We start from the raw sequence: 17,908 nt of genomic DNA on the forward strand, positions 1-17,908 counted from the left end.
CGCGCCTCTTTTATAGTCGAATAAATCCGTCCGTTCGATTTTTCTATATTTTACCGTTTAAAGTCGTCTTAACGCTGGCAACACACGCGGCCGGATACAGAGCTACGAGAAGGATGTTGGTTGGCTGGCGACTCTCGCGGTGTAAATCTCTAGGTTGGTCGTGCTCGTTGTGCCTGGTGGCGATACGTCGTGGTGCAGTCAGATACGACGTAGGTATATCTACCTACGAGGCGGTTGCACGCGTCGTTACTTAGGCTGGTCGACGCCAGGTATTCAGAGAGGCAGGCCACGGCTGCCCACGTAACGCGGCCTGGCTTGTGCACAAGCTCGCGGACAGACTCGAGGAGGCACTCCCGACACGCGCCAATGCATGTCTTGCTCCATTTCATCCTCGCCTATTCCCACCACTTACTCACCTACTTACCCTACGAGACGGAAACTCTGACCGAGACGTGGCGCGTTGTAAAGCCACGGACCGGCCGAGAATGGAATTTCATGCGGCGCAACACGCCTCTTGCAACACGCGTCAAGCGCGATGTCGATCTACCAACTGTATACGCCTTTTATCGCGTTCGTTGATATCGTTTCTGGGTTTCCTCGCGACTTTGCATTCACGTGTTTATTTCTGTTTATGTATTATGTCTACGAGTGGATTTATCGTTGAGGGTTAAACATTTTGCGTAAAGGAATTTGTAGACGATTTTATGATAATGTCAGCGATTCTATGCGCACCGGTTGTTTTAATATCGAAAGGTTAAGATTTATGCGTTTGCGAGTTTTCTTCACATTTTTGCCTCGTACGTTATAATAGGCAATTCTATTCATCGATGTTGCTTTATCTCGAAGATTACGAGTTTTATGTCGAACAATTGGTTTGTGGTTTTGTTATAACGCGATATAAGTTGAGTACCACGTTGTCTTATCATTACGGGTTAAGGATATCGCAATAAAGGAGCTTTTTGAGATTTTCTATATAGTATAGGCAATTCTATCTATCTACACTGCTTAATCGCTCGGAAACGATGATTTTTCATGTAGCTTCTACGCTCAGGTGTTGCTTCATCATTGAGAGATTAGGAATAATTCGCACAGGAATTTCCTTCAGATTTTGTGCTCATATGGGTAATTATACGCATATGTGCTCCTTTATTGTTGGAGGATTATCTCGAATTTTACAGCACAAATCTTTTTGAAATTCTCCATTCTCATAGGCTATTCTCTGTTTAGGAGTGCTTTGTCATTGATGTTAAGGATTTCAGGTAATGGGATTTAAATGCAATTCCGTGCTCATGCGTGTGGTCCTTCGTCGTTGAAGTTAGGGATTTTGTGAAAAGGCATTTCCATGTGATTTTGTGTCTATATGAATAATCCTACGCACACGTGTTGCTTTCTCTAGAACTTAGCATAAAGGGATTTTCTTGAGATTTCGCATTCGCGTAGACGATTCTATACAATACACGCACCTATAGTAGAACTCTGTTTATCTGAAGTATATAATTAGGGTTTGTATAATAGGAATTCCAACAAATAGACTCAGCCAGCAAGAGTTCATTTAATCGAGTCAAAACTAAAATTTCATTCAAATAGATCGACTTCCTATAAACAGAATTTCCATATTGCATTAATGTGATTCTACATAAAGTAAGCTTATTACGATTTCTCATTTTCCGGTATCTTCGTGTTAGATCGCTCGCTTTCAATGGAAATCTTGAAAACCGAGAAAAAGAAACGTGACACGATCTATCATGTAAATCCAAAAATCTCCAGATAAATCTGACACGTGTATCGTAATCCCTGACAGTTTCACGACCCGTACGATTCATCCGCAGATACGTCTGTCAACAACAAATCAAACCGAAAGAGGATTTAAAAATGACCGCGTCTCGAAAGTGACAGAAGTATGACTTGGATGAGATCGATCGATACAAGATCAGTTGGCGGTCGAATGGATGTAATCACGGTAATTAATCGATTGGATAAGACGCGAGGGAATGCTACGCGGTCGGTGGTCGTTATTTTATTGCTTTGGTAATGTGCCGACGATTCAGCCACATGTTGTTAGTTGGTACTCGGCTGTTTTGTAATCCGACATTGCTGTTGCAACGTGCATTACGTAGTTAGATATGCTCTACGATCCTTGTTTGAGGAAGATAGATTGATAATCGTACGGTAACCGAGTTCGACTACTGTAATTAAGCTGATCATTGATTTATTAACGAGCTATGATTATTTTAATTGCACTATTTCATATTCATGTCGATTGATATGGAATTAGACACATAACAATTAGTCGAATTTAGTTTTCAAACCGCAAGAAGCATTACCATCGAACGTTCTATTTAAATCTAGAAATGGGAAACGGTGCGGAACTGTTTGATTTGCCTCGATCGTAAAGTCTGGCAAATATCAAAAGAAATCGGTTTGCTACCGATGATTAAAATCTCTGCTCGATTACAATCGTTAAACGTTTTCCTTTCATGTTGATATTATATTGTTACGTTTAGTCGATACCTTATTATCGTTCATTTCATTCAACTGTTCTTTCTCTGTTTCGTCTATTAAAAAGTTCACCGAATAAAACATCGTGCATAACTCGGAAACTCCAAACATCCAGGTATGCCACTCTACTTTTCGAGATAGTTCTATAATCTCAGGCATCAAAAACTTATTTGTTAGAAAGAATTATTTTGCTTTCATTCACTCGTGTCACAATATAATTAACCTCATAAATTTTTTAAAACGGTATAGTTGCTTTATTTCAGAAACCAATAACTTAGCTAGAAGTTAACTAAATGCAATTAAACGTTTCGTTATTCTTCCAACAGTGTGCAAAACACGGATGAGTTATTCTTTGCAGTTGTTACAAACAACACTGCGATGATATTATTACGAAGCAATGAGATTAAAACAAAATTCGTATAGAATGAAATATCGCTTCTTATAGCTTTTGAAGTTTTTGGAGATTACCAGAGACATTCTCAGCCTCTATAAACTAAAATTGTTTTCAATTCGGAAGGCAGCGTAGCGGAAGGGTTAATGTTTTAATTTACTCTCTGGCTGTATCATTTCTATGCGCTATACGTACGAGTATACGCGTAGGTTTGTGCCGCGCGGATCACGGGGCCCGATATCTCGGACAAGGGAAAATATTTACGGGAAAATTTCGCCGTGGGTGGCGCGGCTTCATGAATAATTTCGGTCCGCTGGAGACTCGTCAGCCGTCGGCTAGGTGCCCCAGGCGCTCGGTTCTAATTACGGCAACTGCAGAGCTCGTCTGCGCCTTGGGCGATCCCTCGGGTCAGTTTCCAACCCCCGTTTTCCTACCCCAGCACAATTTCCGCAGAGTCCACATCCCTTCCACATCCGTTCTCTGAAATGCTAGCGGGTGCTGTACCCCTGCCTTCTCCAACTGCCTGCGAACCACCCCTTCCATTACCCTGCTTTTGCTATCGGTATACGTCGAGTACCTCTGCAGCGGCACCGGTAACCGGTTTCAAAAGTTTCCAGTACCAGCGTCTCCGTCGTGTTTTCCAATTTCGTGAGGATCGTCTCACGATTCCGATGTTCCAAACGCTATCGCGATCTGGTTGAATTTCCCGCGGAAATTCGCCGAGAGACGCGTGTTCTTCGGTTTCTACAACCTCCTTTTGTTCGTTCTTCTCTCTCCTGTCGCGTTTTTTGTCGGCGTGTTTTAGCGTCGTTCTTTATCGTGAAAATGTTTGGTTCCTGTGGAAGCGCAGCAAGGTGATCGTAATATTTGACGTTGCTTCGCGTACGATATATCGATTGTATAGGAATTTAATGGAGTGAGATAATGTAGTGATACGCGCGTGTGAGATCTAGCGTATTGCACAGTCAAATTATCTCAGCTCTGCTGCGGTTCACCAATTTTTATGTAGCGGTATTATCCTTGTTTTTATGTTTGCAGAAGAAGTTTTCACGTTTTAAGAAAAGCTTAAAATATTTGCCTATTGGTACGTTACTACGGATGCGTATGTGGATGTACGAGAGAAAGCAAATCGTTGGAGAGACGCGCGACGAAAGTACGGTAGTCGAACGGAAGAGACAAAACAACCTACTTTATATTCTTCCCTGTTGTTTCATTTGCTTTCAACATCATCACTCTTAAACATTGCCTGCTATTGAAAATTCTTCTCACAATGCCATTCTATATTCACACAGAAGCTGCATCATAAAAACAGATAAATAAGAAACGAAGAGAGAAATCTAGGGTAAACATATGTATCTCCTCTTTATGAATGAAAATTGCGTCACGGTGAGTGTCTAATTAGAATAGAGAATTCACGACAAAGGAGTATCTCACCAACGCAATGTATAAAATACCAGGGCAATACGAGTTGTGTTGGTAATTGAAAGTTAGTTGATATCGCGATTGTCAGACTCGTGACTGATGCGAGTCTCGCCACGGGCTAACCGGATCTTCTCAAGAAAAGAAACGATACTCCCCTGGTTCGATCTATCGAAGAATCGATCGCGCGGAACGGTTAAAACGAAGAAATTTCGAGGCAATAACGCACCAGTTCTTTGAATTGGTAACGAAATTAATGGATACCGGTAAGGAGACACGTGGCGTACGTGGCGAAAGATAAATCGCGTTCACCGTTTCGTCATTTTCTGCCACGGTTTCGAGAGAAACGTGCTTCCTCTAACGTGAATGCGTGGGCCTCCATACGAACCGTTACTTCGCTTTGTCACGGATTGCACGTCTCCGGATGACAGCACGGTAATTATTTCAGATAGCAACGCGTCTTAACGAACTGGAACGTTTTCTTCCACGGTTCGAAAGCTTTTGAACGTTCGACGTTCGATACGGTTCGATCGCTTCCTCGTAACTCTCGAAACGCCTCACGCGAGAAAATTTAAGAGCTCGTCCTCGTCGAGGCGGTTCTCGTAAACTCGAAGACACGAAACGCTTTGGAGAGAGAGCTTTCCTTCCTTTCTCCTCCGCCTCATTCTTATTCCTTTTCCTTTTGTTGTATTTTCTCTCGCGTGTTTCTCTCGCTGGAATAACATCCCACGTTGAACGTGACTGTGTAGGAAAACGAACAGGAATTTCGTTCTATAGCTTTGTTATAGGAGATGATGCTGTGTGAAGTTTTGTGGAAAAGATGTTGAGACTGTACGCGTAATTTATTCATCTAAGATTCACGCGTGCTGAGGAATCTTGTCGCGTTTCGAGAATTATGATGTGCACGGTAAATGATGTTGATGTTTGTTAGGACAAAGAGCAACGATCTAATGTTCTCTCGAGGAATTACGTTATCAAATACTGTTTAACGACATTTATAGAAATATTTTCTCCTTTACTTAGATCAAAAACGAAATTAGTCAAATTCCAAACTGCTATTAAAATTCACACATTGATTCTCACGAAAGGGAAAAGGAAATAATAAACATAGAAATAGAAAGTGACGTATTAAATTACATATTACAATTATAAGTACAAAGCGGTATTTCAAGCTATTTTTCAAAGCTTATATAATTCAAGGCTTTCCAATTTTCTTTTCTATTAGCTCTTGTCAGACGTTCACAATCTACAAAAAGAAAGAAAACTAAAAACGATGCATTAGCTCTATAAACTGCATTAACTCTCGAAAGCGAATTCCGTGCAACGCGGCACGATATGTCACTGTTGTGGACGCGAGATGCATAATTGATCATAAGTATTGTTCGATGACGCCGGAATGCAGTCAACGATTGAGCAATTTCATTGTGCCTTCGCTACTCTGTCTATTTGTGCATCCGTAGGATACCGTTCAAATATTACGACTTACGCTTTTTCCTCGCATCTATAAAGTCGCGAGATCGTCATCCTATCGACTCCGCATAATTATCCTAATCCATGGACGTTGTTGATGGTTTGTAAGTTGTTCGACGTTCGCATTGTGTAGTGAGTCGCGAAGTAGATACAATGGTTGCAGAAAGTATTTGCATATACTGTTATTTATTAATGAAACATCTTTCATCGGCCTCTATGCTCTTCAGTGTCGCAGTATCAAATTTTTGTAGTCATATAAAGGTACCATTGAATAATTCGGAATTTACTAAATTGGGTCTAATTAATTGGTACGTAAATGTTGTAGTAAATACAACGGTGTGCAAGTAATATTTATAAATATCGTACAATCGGCGAAGTATACTGATATTAAATGTATATAAATTTATGGTTCGCATGAATGCACGATCGATTTATTTTGACTACTACTCAACCATGGAATATTCATTAATTACTTGCTTCAGAAATATCGAATCACATTTACGCTAAAGTAATTAGATACTCTGGATCTAATTCTTTATATTTTAGTTTACGTAGAATCTTCCGAAGAACGTGTAAGTATCGTCGAATAGAGATTAAACCGGTAGCTGATGAGGGGAGAAGTACGTTGTGTGTTATCTGGTAACTGTGTCTAGATAAAATGTTCTGCATCCTATAAATTGTTCACCGGTTGGTTAGTTGCCGTACAGTTGGCGCAAAAGTAAAACTACTGATTAGATAAATCGAGAAGGAACGAGCGTTCTAGAAAGCAGCCTAGCTTCGCACATTGTCTTTTTTCTCCCTTTTTGTAATCAAAGTTTGACAATATGCCAACGATCCGATTATAAATTCGCATACCTCATAGGTACATTTTTCGCATTGAAACATTATGCATTACTCTAAAAAAAACAAAACAATATATATAGAATATATTATTCCTATCCCTAGCAATAGAACTCGTTTTATTAAAAATAGCACCTATAGATTTTTAAACGATGGAAGTCCTAGAAATACATCAGAAAAATAATTCGCCTCGCTTCAAGTTCAACGAATTAACTCAATTTACTTAAAAATATTAAGAAACATCCATACTACTTAATTTTCCTAATAATCCGATATAAATAACCGATAGAGGAGAGCAAGAAAGTAGTTGAACACCCACCGTTTTTGACACGTGGGCTCCAGGTTGACGGTTGTTCTCGTGTCCACGGCGACGACTTACAAAAATCCCCCGACTTTTCACCAGGAAAAGAAAAACTCAACACTTGCTTCGAGCCACCGTGGAGGTAACGCGCGGGAAACTCGTGTGTCACGCACAGATCCACGTGGTCACGATTCACGTGTCTTCTTTCGGGAGGTAAAACGAGCGCGAGCCGCACTCCACTGCAGCTTTAATGGGACTGAAGTGTCTTCGCCGGCGTCACAGTGTTCGCGCTACTTCCACCACCACTGTAACTACCACTACCAGCGCAACCACCACCTCTAGCCACCTCGACGTCGCGTTGGTCTTCCCCTCTCCGACGCCTCTTTCTTCCTTTAATATCTCTCCCTCTCTCCCCCCTCCCTCACACTCTCTCTCTTATTCTCTCGCGGCGTTTTGGTAAGCGCCCTGAGCTTGCAATCCTCTTCACCCTCGAGGTCATCCTACTCTACTGTGTGTCAATTGGCTTCAACCCCGTTGGACGCCCTGCGGTCAATTCGATATTCGCGGCTATCATCGTCACAACTACCATTTACTACATTTTCTTTTACACAACTTCTTTATAGCCAGCTTACGGTTCTCTTATCAGATTCGATCTGTGCGTTAGATTCATCATGACGATCGACATCCATATGTAAACATTTTTATTCTCTATCGTTCATGTATATAATTTCAATTTTATTTGCTCGGGTGGCGAGACCTCGGTAGATAGCCGAGCAACTTTGTTGCGATGCAAATGAAATTTAATCAACGGAGAAACAACTTCATCCCGTTTGCTGCCCGAGGTATCTCCTCGGTGTTTCGATCCCTTAATCCGATGTCTAGCTTCTTTAATTTAGATTATCGCGTTCGTCATCCTGTTCCTCGTTCTATTTCTTCAGTATTCCCCTCCTTTCTTTTTCCCGAGGCGTTTCTCTTTTGATAAGCGCCCGGAGCACGCTTCGGTTCTTCTTATACGCGGACGTAGGTATTCGTCGTCCGTATATCAATTCGTTTCGTCTTTTTTGCACACTTCGTGCTGTCGATGGCTCTTTCACGTTCGTATTTGCCGAGAGACCCTTGTAACAGGCTTAACGATATAGAGCGTACGAGATTCTGTTCGTGTATTTAACGTCTCGATCGACTTTTTCAAGCATAACGTTCGCGCGAGCTCGATCGAACGGACAAAAAAGAGGCGGAAACGGGAGACTCGCGCGATAAGTTACGTCCTCGTGATTGCGACCTCGGCGTCGTGTAATTTTTCCACCTGGAGAAATAATTTGCTCGATAAACAATTTAGATAAATGGTGCTATCTATGCGCCTCCCGTTTATTACCGCCTCGCACTTAACGTTATACTAATAACAATAATTTGCGACTCCACCTTTAAGTTAACTAATGAGATATTTAGTATGCACGCTATGCCTGGCTCTCGTCGTACTCACCCGTTCATTTACCTTTTTAGCTCGGGCCAGGGGAGTCGCGGTAATTGCACGCTATATAAATTATCCCGCAAGAAGCATTCGACGTCCGTCATTACCGGCGTGCTTGGCGATATTGTCGCATTTGAGAATGATTGGTGTGAATAAAAGCAATCGATGATTTCACGATTGAAATTACTCGTCCGGGAGAGTAAGTTGTCCCGAAGATTTATACGAAAACTGGATCGATACCCTTCGGGGCCGTCTGTAGCGTTTAATCCTCGGAAGGGATAATCTTCGACTTTCTGTCGATCGATTATCTTCCACTTCCTTTATTAAATACACCTGTGTACGTCTTGTTATCTTAACCCTTTCTAGTCTTCTCCTTTCTTTCGCTAGTATTATCCACGCTACAGACTAAAAAGTTGAAACAAAACTTCTGCCAAGTTCGTTATTAATTTCCAATTAACTTGAGTAAATGATTTTCTGAGGTAATATAGCTATTTTTTTTAGTTCAACGGTGTTTTAAGTAAAGAACTTCTTTGAGATAATAGTAAGATAATTTTTGTTAGAGTTTTCTAATTTAACAAAGGGTGCTTCAGACACGTTTCTTTTCCAATGAAATTATATGCTACCGCTGCAAACACTGAGCAAACAATAAGTAGAGAAAGCAAATATAACATTTGCCGAGAATAATACCACGTATATTTTTAACAGATTTTTTTAAAGAGAAAATTTCCTGGCAAAATTCTCAACTGTATGTTTCTTGAATTCTTCGATTCACTGAATCTGCAGTTCTACTTATTGATCACTACTGCATATATTAAGAGGAGTCTAAAAATCGAAGCCTTTCAAGACCTTCTATACTACTGCTTGCCATTTCAAACTGTTTACCAAACACCGTATACAAACGTCATTTCACAAAGCAATTTTCAATTCCTTACAACCAACGATCCATCCTATGGAATTCCCATTTGCGAAATGCCTCCAAAATACACCATATACCTTTGGAAAATCAGCTTCGTGGTCGAGCTAAAATTGTAAAAGGTAAAATAAACAGAATTCCACGTACAGGGCTTTAACGGGTTTCGGAGGCTCGTCGGAGCCGCAGCTGGAGCTTTTCCAAGCGGGCCTGCGATGTCGGGGACTTCGTCCTCGTAAAGTTACAGTTGGTACTTCGCCGATACGATTGGCCATCGGCCATCGAGAATAATGGGGCAGTTGGCGAGGGCCGATATAAAGGGAACCATGCCTCGGCTCGGCTTCGGTGTCTGTCGTATTCGTGTTGCTCGGGGCTAAAACGGCCACGGCCGACAACATCGTTCCAGAATGCCCCGGGCACTTCCAAACCCACCGGACGATGCTGCTCGCATACGTAAACGCTAACTTCGTCAGGGACAAAGTGACGCTCGTGTACGTAACGGTGGACCGAGTCACGGTTCTGGACAACGAAATGTGAAGGAAGAAGGGGGAAAGCGGGGAGGAGGAGAGGGTTAGTTTGCCATTTCGAGGCACATTCGAAATGTTCGCCGATCGACGTCCATGGTTCGTTTTTGTCCACGGCTTTTTGCAGTCGTCCACGGCCCTGATTATCCACTGTCGAGACCGCGAAAGCCTGTCGAAGGAGCGCTTGAGAACGAATCGACAGGACGCATTAAACCAACGTGGAGAATCGACTCACGTGATTCCACGTGATGCCATCTTCGTCAAACGGGAAATCGTTCGAGGAAATGGTCCGACGTTTTCAGGATTTTTTACCACGCGATCGAACGAATGGATATTGGCACTTTTGGTTATTCCGAGATAGTCGCCGAAATACTGTTTCGTTGATAAGAAAATATTTCTGATGTAGAAGTTTGTGGTAGTTTTCCGCGAATTTTTAATCATGCGATTCAGTTGAATGGATATTGCCACTTTCGAGTGGTCTTGTTGAGTTAATCGCTGAAAGACTGTACTGTTGATAAGAAAGATAAGGCTGGCAAACCTGACGAATTTTTGGATCTTCTGGTTGCTAATTAATCATTAATATATACTTCGTAATGTCCGTATGTTTTAATAATGTGCTCATATTATTTGTTGTTGCATTGTGAGAGATTTTTAATTTGTTTTTACACCAGTCTTACAGTACAGCGTGGAAAAGAAACCTTCTAAAGAGTACCATAAAGAGGCAATGGAAACCAACGAGAAGAGAATTAATTAGCGCGAATGAAGACAGTTTTGTACTACTTAGTTTTTTCTCTTGGTGGACTGTGTGAGTCATTGTAAGCTTGAAATTTATGCAAGTACTAGTTCGATCCGCGTTAAGTAGATCTGGAACGTCGTGTACAGACATATTCAACTTTACGGATCGTGGAATGAAAGTCAGAAGTTCTATGTTTTCCTGAAATTTAAATTACCCAATTAGTGTCCGAAATGAAATGAATTAACCTTGATGGAATTAATCAATTTTGCTTGCGTATGTTTTACACAAAAACCAGAAAATTGACAAAAATAAACCTATTGCGTATCTTCTCTGTGGTCTTCATTTCTCTGATCTTGCTTGGCTGATCGATTATCTCATCCATAAAAACATACAAATGGCATCGACGGGATGATTCGAACGGATAACATTCTATGCTCGTTCTTTTTGAGCGCGAAGAGACGAATGTATTCTGAATCAACTACCGTCCACGGTGATGGATCGATCGATCGAGCTAGCCGATCGTCACAATTCACCGATAGATATATATCGGTGGAGATCGCAAGAAGAGGGAACAGATACGCACTCGACTCGTCCACTCGATTGCATCGAGTGCTTTCACTCGTTGCGTTATCTTTCTAATGGACTAAAACGAACACCGTTTACCGCTAGTTTTACGGAATCACGTGCATCCACGTCGATTTATTACTTATCTTAGTATCTAGCTTTTTCCACTAGCCTAATAGATTGATGGTTGTATACGGTATTCATTTGTCCGTCTGGTAAGCTCATTGGGAAAAAGATTGACGCTTAACGTACAGGACACGTTTAGACGTCATTAAACCTCGTATTTTACGACCACGAGCGTCGTGAATTCATAAAATTCGCCTGTATGATTTGTCGATAATCCATTACACGTTTAATTATCTTTTTACAAAATATTATTAAATGTCACGCTCCGTGAAAACGGCCGAAGAAAATAACACTTTGAACGTTCGAGAAGCTCGTTCGAATCTTTATAATCAGAATGTCGTTTATTTCTGACAGAGAGGAATTATAATTGATTACGTAATAGTTTTCAATTTCGGTTTGGACATTGGAAAACAGTTATCGTTACGAGTAAGCAGTGTCATCATGTAGGGATGAGCTATAATGGTATTGTACGATAAGCAAATGAAAAGAAATGTTTTTAAAACATGGATATACGAATGTGTATAACTTTCAAGACGCGTGGAATCAAGGAACGTTGATTATTTATTTATTCAAGTAAAGGAATCCATCAAAGACTTTGGTCCTCTTCCATAATTCATTTTGTACACCACAGATCCCCGCATCCAAGATTCGGTTTAGTTATTTGTTATCATTTATTTATCATATAAAGCGAATTCTCTGGTGTATACAAAGAATAGTAGTGGAAATAAAATACATAATGCACACGGATGAAGGTCGTAAAATTAGTGTAAAACCCAACGCGAAATCCACGATTTAAACAGTGTGAGGAATATTGGAACCGAATGACTGAATAGATTAAATGACAAATGGACGTTGTTAGCACAATCAATCATCCAATTCGTTTCAATTCGTTTAATTGAAAAACATTACTTATTTAGAAATTCTGGTTGGAATTGCCTCTAAAAGAAAAGCATCGGGTATCGAACGCATAATTAATCGTTGGTCTCGCGACTGGTATCTCTCAAATGGTTCTTTCGAATGTGTAATTCTCGAGGAAGGACGAGATGAGGGAAGAAGGATACACCGAGTGGCGAGTGCGGGCACAGAGACCAGAAGGAGTAGGAGGCGGTGGAGGACGATGAGGAGGAGGTGGAGAAGGAGTAGGAAGGCAGGCATAATGGTGGTCACATGCCCCGAGGCATTCTTGCCTTCGTCCGCGGAGAAAAGCAAGAAAAGAGACGAACGACAGAGCGTAGAACAGAGACAACGATTGCTACGATGAAGAAAGATGAAAATAATGTGATGTTTTTGTATCATACGATATACAGACTGCCGGCATGGCGGACCAGTATATGCCTGAGGCGTCCAGCAGGATGTAACGAGGAGAGTCCGAGTGTTGCCCGTGGGTCCGCATATTTTAGGGAGAAGTCGCTCTCTCTCCCTCCTCCTCTTTGCCCTCTGGTTTGGCCCTACGTGTCTTTGAAACGGGTCGTGTCGTGCCCAAGGCGAGAGCCTCGGTTGGTGAGCCACCTCTGTCTCTTTCTTTCTTTCCACTTTTTTCCTTTCTGTTTTTATCTCCGTTTCTCTGTCTCGCTATTCTGTTTCTCCTCATCTTCTTTTTCCATCTTCCTTCGTCTTCTGTTTCCGTTCTATTTATTTTTCCTCTCTTTTCATATCTCATTTTCTGTCCTCTAGCGGCTGTGAGAGTTCTATTAACACGAAGAATCGAGATAGAAAATGTTATCCATGCAAGACAGAGTAATTAATACTAGGATATAGGACGCGAGTGTTTCTGCGCGAGCGCGTGCATCTCACTTCCCGTTGATATGCAAATCCTCGTCTGTGGAAAATTACCTTGAACCGGGTGGGTGTGTATCCATCGAGCACGGATCGCCGTGAAACGTCACACTTCGATGCAACGCACTGAAACCGATACTTTATTGGATGCTTATCGACTTCTGCCTCGTAACGAACCACGACGTGACTCCTACGCGGTGTGTAGCTTTTGGAGTTGTCCAGTTTGGTATGCTCGGCTTGACGGTGCATCGTGGAAAAACAAACGATGATTGAATGCTTGTTCGATCGTGGAATCCTTTGTCTTCGAGGAACGTCTCGGTACGAATGATTGTGCGTTATTAATTTCAATCTTGCGGTTAATTACGAGCTCGAAGATCCAGTCAAGCGCTAACTGACGTTTTCCTTTCTGTTTGCCGTGTAACCATGATCATTATGTACGCAGTCACTGATAGGGCTATTTTAGTCTTTGATTTCTAAATGACTAAGGAAACGATGTTGTACAAAGAAGATTATACGATAGTAATTTGTCCATCTTCATGTAGATTCAGAGTTTGTAATGTATATGTCAGGATGAAGACATCAAGTTCTTCAAAGGGGCAAATTGAGTACTTGAGGATCCCCTGGAACGGTTCAGATGGCCAAAAAACGTTAATAGGATGACTTTTGGCGGTCCATCGAATTAAGTCACGAGCTGGAAGCATTAAATTCGAAGTAAAAAGGATCCTTTGTCTGACATTATTTCAGCTTCGCAAAATACAGAACGATCTTTGACGAGCCCACGGATTTAAGATATTGTAACCGTTTCAGGGTACACCATTTCCCTCCACTTATCCTCCATGCTTGTCAAAGGTTCCAAATATTCAGAAATTTCAGTTTTTAGAAAAGAGAAGGGCCTTCACCGATACTATATCTACTCAAATATTCACCCTTCTACTTCTTCGTCTGTTTTTCTTTTATCGAGCATTCACAATTTCCAAAAACCTCACGTTCAGATCTCACACTTACACGAAAAAAAGAAATTAATCCTCATCGAGGCTACAGATTCAAAATACAGTATCCATCGAAGTATTCACCCTTCCTCCTGATTTTCTATTTTGGTCTTCGCGATGTGCACCGGTGTCGAGCGTGCACGGTGCTCGCACGTATGTATGCCACCGTGGTCGAAGGGAAAGGAAGGAAGGTAGCTGGTAAACTCGGTCTTTCTCTTGGCTGGTTACGTGACCTCTTGTGGGTGTATGTTTAACCTTTTCGATGGCAGTCGGCAAAGAGAGGAGTATGGCCGGCGGCCCCCGACCACCCCCTCCTGCCACCCACCTACTACCCCCCCTCGATCCCCGGATACCGAGCCTCCGACGATCACCCACGCAAGCGAATGTAAATTACCGGAGGCTGTGAATCATTTTGAGAAGATTCCAGACAGCCCCCGGGCTCCTTCTCTTCGAGTCTGCCTCGCGATGCCCCTTTTTCTCTCTTTCACCCCCCTTTACTTTCTTTCTTCGTCGTCAGCCAGTTATCCTCGTTTGGCCATCGTTTCCATCTTCGTCCCGCGTTCGTAAGACTTACGTAAGTCATCGAACGCTCCCTGAGAAAAGGCAGGCGGCTCCCATAGATGGCCGTGGGATGTGCTCTGGGCCTTACTCCCACCTAGCGCGACCAGGACCCCGCCAATAACGTTTATTAACCGCCTTTAGGCTCTCTTTCATTCTCTCTTTCTCTGCTATACGTCCTCACGAAACCTATCACGAATTCCTGTATGATTCGCTATTGCGGTGAAAATCGTGCAATTCATGGTTTCTAAAGTCCTAGCAGAGGGATCCGTGTCTTGGAGACACCGGTTGCATGTGGCGTATACAGCGAGGTTTCGAACTCGACGTACGATAAGATCGAGGATGATATATACGCACGTGCGAGAGGTTTACGGCGTTTCGTTTCGGTCCTTCTTTGTAAAGATGAGTTACTATGGTTGGGATGAGTTAGCGCGTTCAGGTGACTGGCCTTTTCGTAACACAAGTATACGTATGGTATCTTATCGTTCGTAAGTATTAGGACAGTTTTTGTTAAAAATCACTTGTATAAAATGTGACATTTGATTTATAATATCAAGGAAACGATAAATCCAATTAATCGGATGCAAATTAATGGTTGCGAACAAATAAAGGTAAAGAAAAATGGAGTAATCATGAATCATATAATCGTTTCATGAAGTGGAATACTCGTTCTTAATTCGTTTTTCGAACTCAAAGTTTCCTAATACTTGGGGAAGGGATGCATACGTAATATATCGTGGAAGTTAAAGGTTACTCGGCATACGATGCAACGGAGGCGGATTAGTGGAAGCCAGAAGCCACATATGTTTCCAGACACGCCATGTCGGAATGATAACAACTTGTCAGAACGATCGTGATCGTGCTATTATGTTAGAAGAGAATCATCTTGCGATATATGCACGTATAAAACTGGGACCGCATGATCGTTTTGATCGTCGATCGAAGATCATCTCTGGTTCCGTTTTATCCTCCCGGCGTCAGGATGGAGGTTGTGGATTGCGTGAAGAATCGTCACGATCTCGATGGCCGCGTGGAATCGGTATAAAATTCGTATCGAAAGGCAGTTCGCGCATCGACGGAAGGCACCGTATAATTATATTATTACGGTAGGCAGGATGGCCGTATAATTTACGTATTTACGATATGTTTTTTGTTTTACCTCGTGCGTCGCATTAATAATTTTGCAGCCATTATAAAATGAATATAAATGTGATCGGTGGCGCAGAATCACGCCGGCACATTGTTATTCTCATGCGAGTGGACCGCATCAGACTAATGACCCCGTGAATTTCAATAATTTCCGCCATGTTCGTTATCGACCGACGAGGGCGTGTTAAAGTCGACGCTCGTGTACGATCGAATTTCCAATAATTCGCGTTCGAACTTGAAGTTACACGCGGGACGTCACTCTGGCCCCGTTGTTCGCCCAGCTTTAAGGGTTAAAGTTGCCGGGAGAAAGGCAGAAGTTTGTTCGAGGTCAGAAAGTTTGAAAGTTGTCGAGCATCTCGTCTTTTCTCTCCTCTACGTTTCCCATTCGCTTTTCAATTTCTCTACCGGGCTCGATCGTTGCGGTCGGATCGTTTTCGTTCGTAACGACAGCTGATAACGGGAACTCTGATTAATGCGCCAGATGTAGAGGCACAATGCGTCGGGCGAAACGAAAGCTTCGTCCTCTCGTTCTGGGATAAAGAGAACGAGAAGCATATTTCGACAAAGGAAACAACCTATCCACGGGCGAAGAAAATTACAGTGTAATAACGCGGGTTTATTTTATCGTCACCGACGGCTATAATTCAATCTGTTCGGTGAGTTTAACGAGGAGGCTTAACCGCAATTAATCTCACACACTCGTCTAATAATTCTCCCATAACCACTCCATTAACCATCACCGGCGGGCCACGCCGTGCTTTTAAACTCACGTGCTTTGCTCCGCTCGCGTATTTATCGTCCTGTACGCTTTTCCCTACGTGGCAAACAAGATTTACTCGGCTAGGCGTCAAAGTTTGGCGTTTCCTCGCGACGCGCAACGACCAGCTCACAGTCTATGGTAAAAGGTTCGGTTATGATAAAAGTAGCCTGCGAGATTATCAAATAAGCAGAAAACTTTTATCGGTTTGTTAAACGAAAATGCGTCACGGTACTCCGCCAACTTTCGCCCCTTTGGCTTTTCTGCTCGCCTCGACCTCACCTCCGCTGGAACCGAGCGGTAATTACGTTCGTTGCAGGTAGCCATCTCACCGTGTAGCTTCATCGACCCGACATCCAACCGATTCGTGCGCCAATGATAGTTTCCAATGATTTGGTTCGACGATTTGATATCGCGATTGTGGTCACCGATCCGATCGTATTATCCGAGCAATCGTGCGGGCGGAATCGATGTCAACAAACGAAGTAGCGTGATTAATTGGGTTATCGTTTATTTCCAGATCGTTACTCTCTGATAAAACGATCGTGTTCAGGATAGAAAAGAAGAGCGGCGAACAAAAACAGGCTGGATAGACGAAAACAGATTTATATTTAGTTTTATTTTTCATTGTATTTTTACGTTTTATTCCCCACTTACATTTTTATTTTTTACAAATATACGCAAAGTATATCACGTTTTATGAATTTGAATAAATAGGTACTGGTCGGTGGTTTGAAATGTTTTTTCACTGCTTTTACAGAAGACCGCACAGGGATAATTTTGCCTCATTCAAATACCGGGTTATTAAAAACAATTCGAATGGAAAATTCAATAATACCATCGATGTGCACATTGAAGCGTATAGCACGGTTAAAATCGTTATTCCGTGGCTGATTTTGTGCTTGTTTTAGAAACCGACGGAAATTGAATATGATAATATGATTCGATAAATTTCCTTCGAGAGACCAACGAATACGTAGAATTAATCTTTATCCAAAGACCGTATCGCGATCGTTGCGGAACGATACTTTTCGTACCAAGCTACAACCACGTGACCGTTTTATCACGATTAAGACGAACGATCGAAAGAAATAGAAGCAATGACGTAGAAAACGAAGACGAGGACGAGGAGAACGATGAGAAGAGAAACAGTAACAGCGGAGAATCGGCGGTGGAAGGCAGCCGAGGAAACGTTGGTAAAGCAGCCCGTTCCCTTTTCTTCCGTCCGTGAAGTCTGCTTATAGGCAGTCGGGTCCCGGGGCGACTCGTGAAGATCGTGAAGATCGAGCGAGACGGTGATACACGAAGAAGGCGCTGGCCCGTGTTGGCTCGCGGGGGCGTTCGAGCGCTTCGAAGCTCTTGCACACGTCGCAGAAAGGGAGAGATAGAGGGACGAAGAGGATAGGATTGCTGGTTATAGAAACAGAGACA

The 17,908-nt window shown here is 42.3% G+C and overlaps 1 protein-coding gene across 1 annotated transcript in view; it reads right to left on the reverse strand.

Moving 5' to 3' along the window:
- Positions 1-7,212, reverse strand: part of LOC117233154 (BTB/POZ domain-containing protein KCTD1) — a 39,917-nt gene extending 32,705 nt beyond the window's left edge. The window contains exon 1 of the mRNA XM_033493174.1: positions 6,939-7,212. The gene's annotated coding sequence lies outside the window, so the exon portion shown is untranslated. The remainder of the gene's footprint in view (positions 1-6,938) is intronic.
- Positions 7,213-17,908: the final 10,696 nt, after the last annotated feature.

The sequence above is a fragment of the Bombus vosnesenskii genome, unplaced genomic scaffold (assembly GCF_011952255.1).
Source record: "Bombus vosnesenskii isolate JDL3184/JDL3185 unplaced genomic scaffold, Bvos_JDL3184-5_v1.1 scf7180000013295, whole genome shotgun sequence".
NCBI lineage: Eukaryota > Metazoa > Arthropoda > Insecta > Hymenoptera > Apidae > Bombus > Bombus vosnesenskii.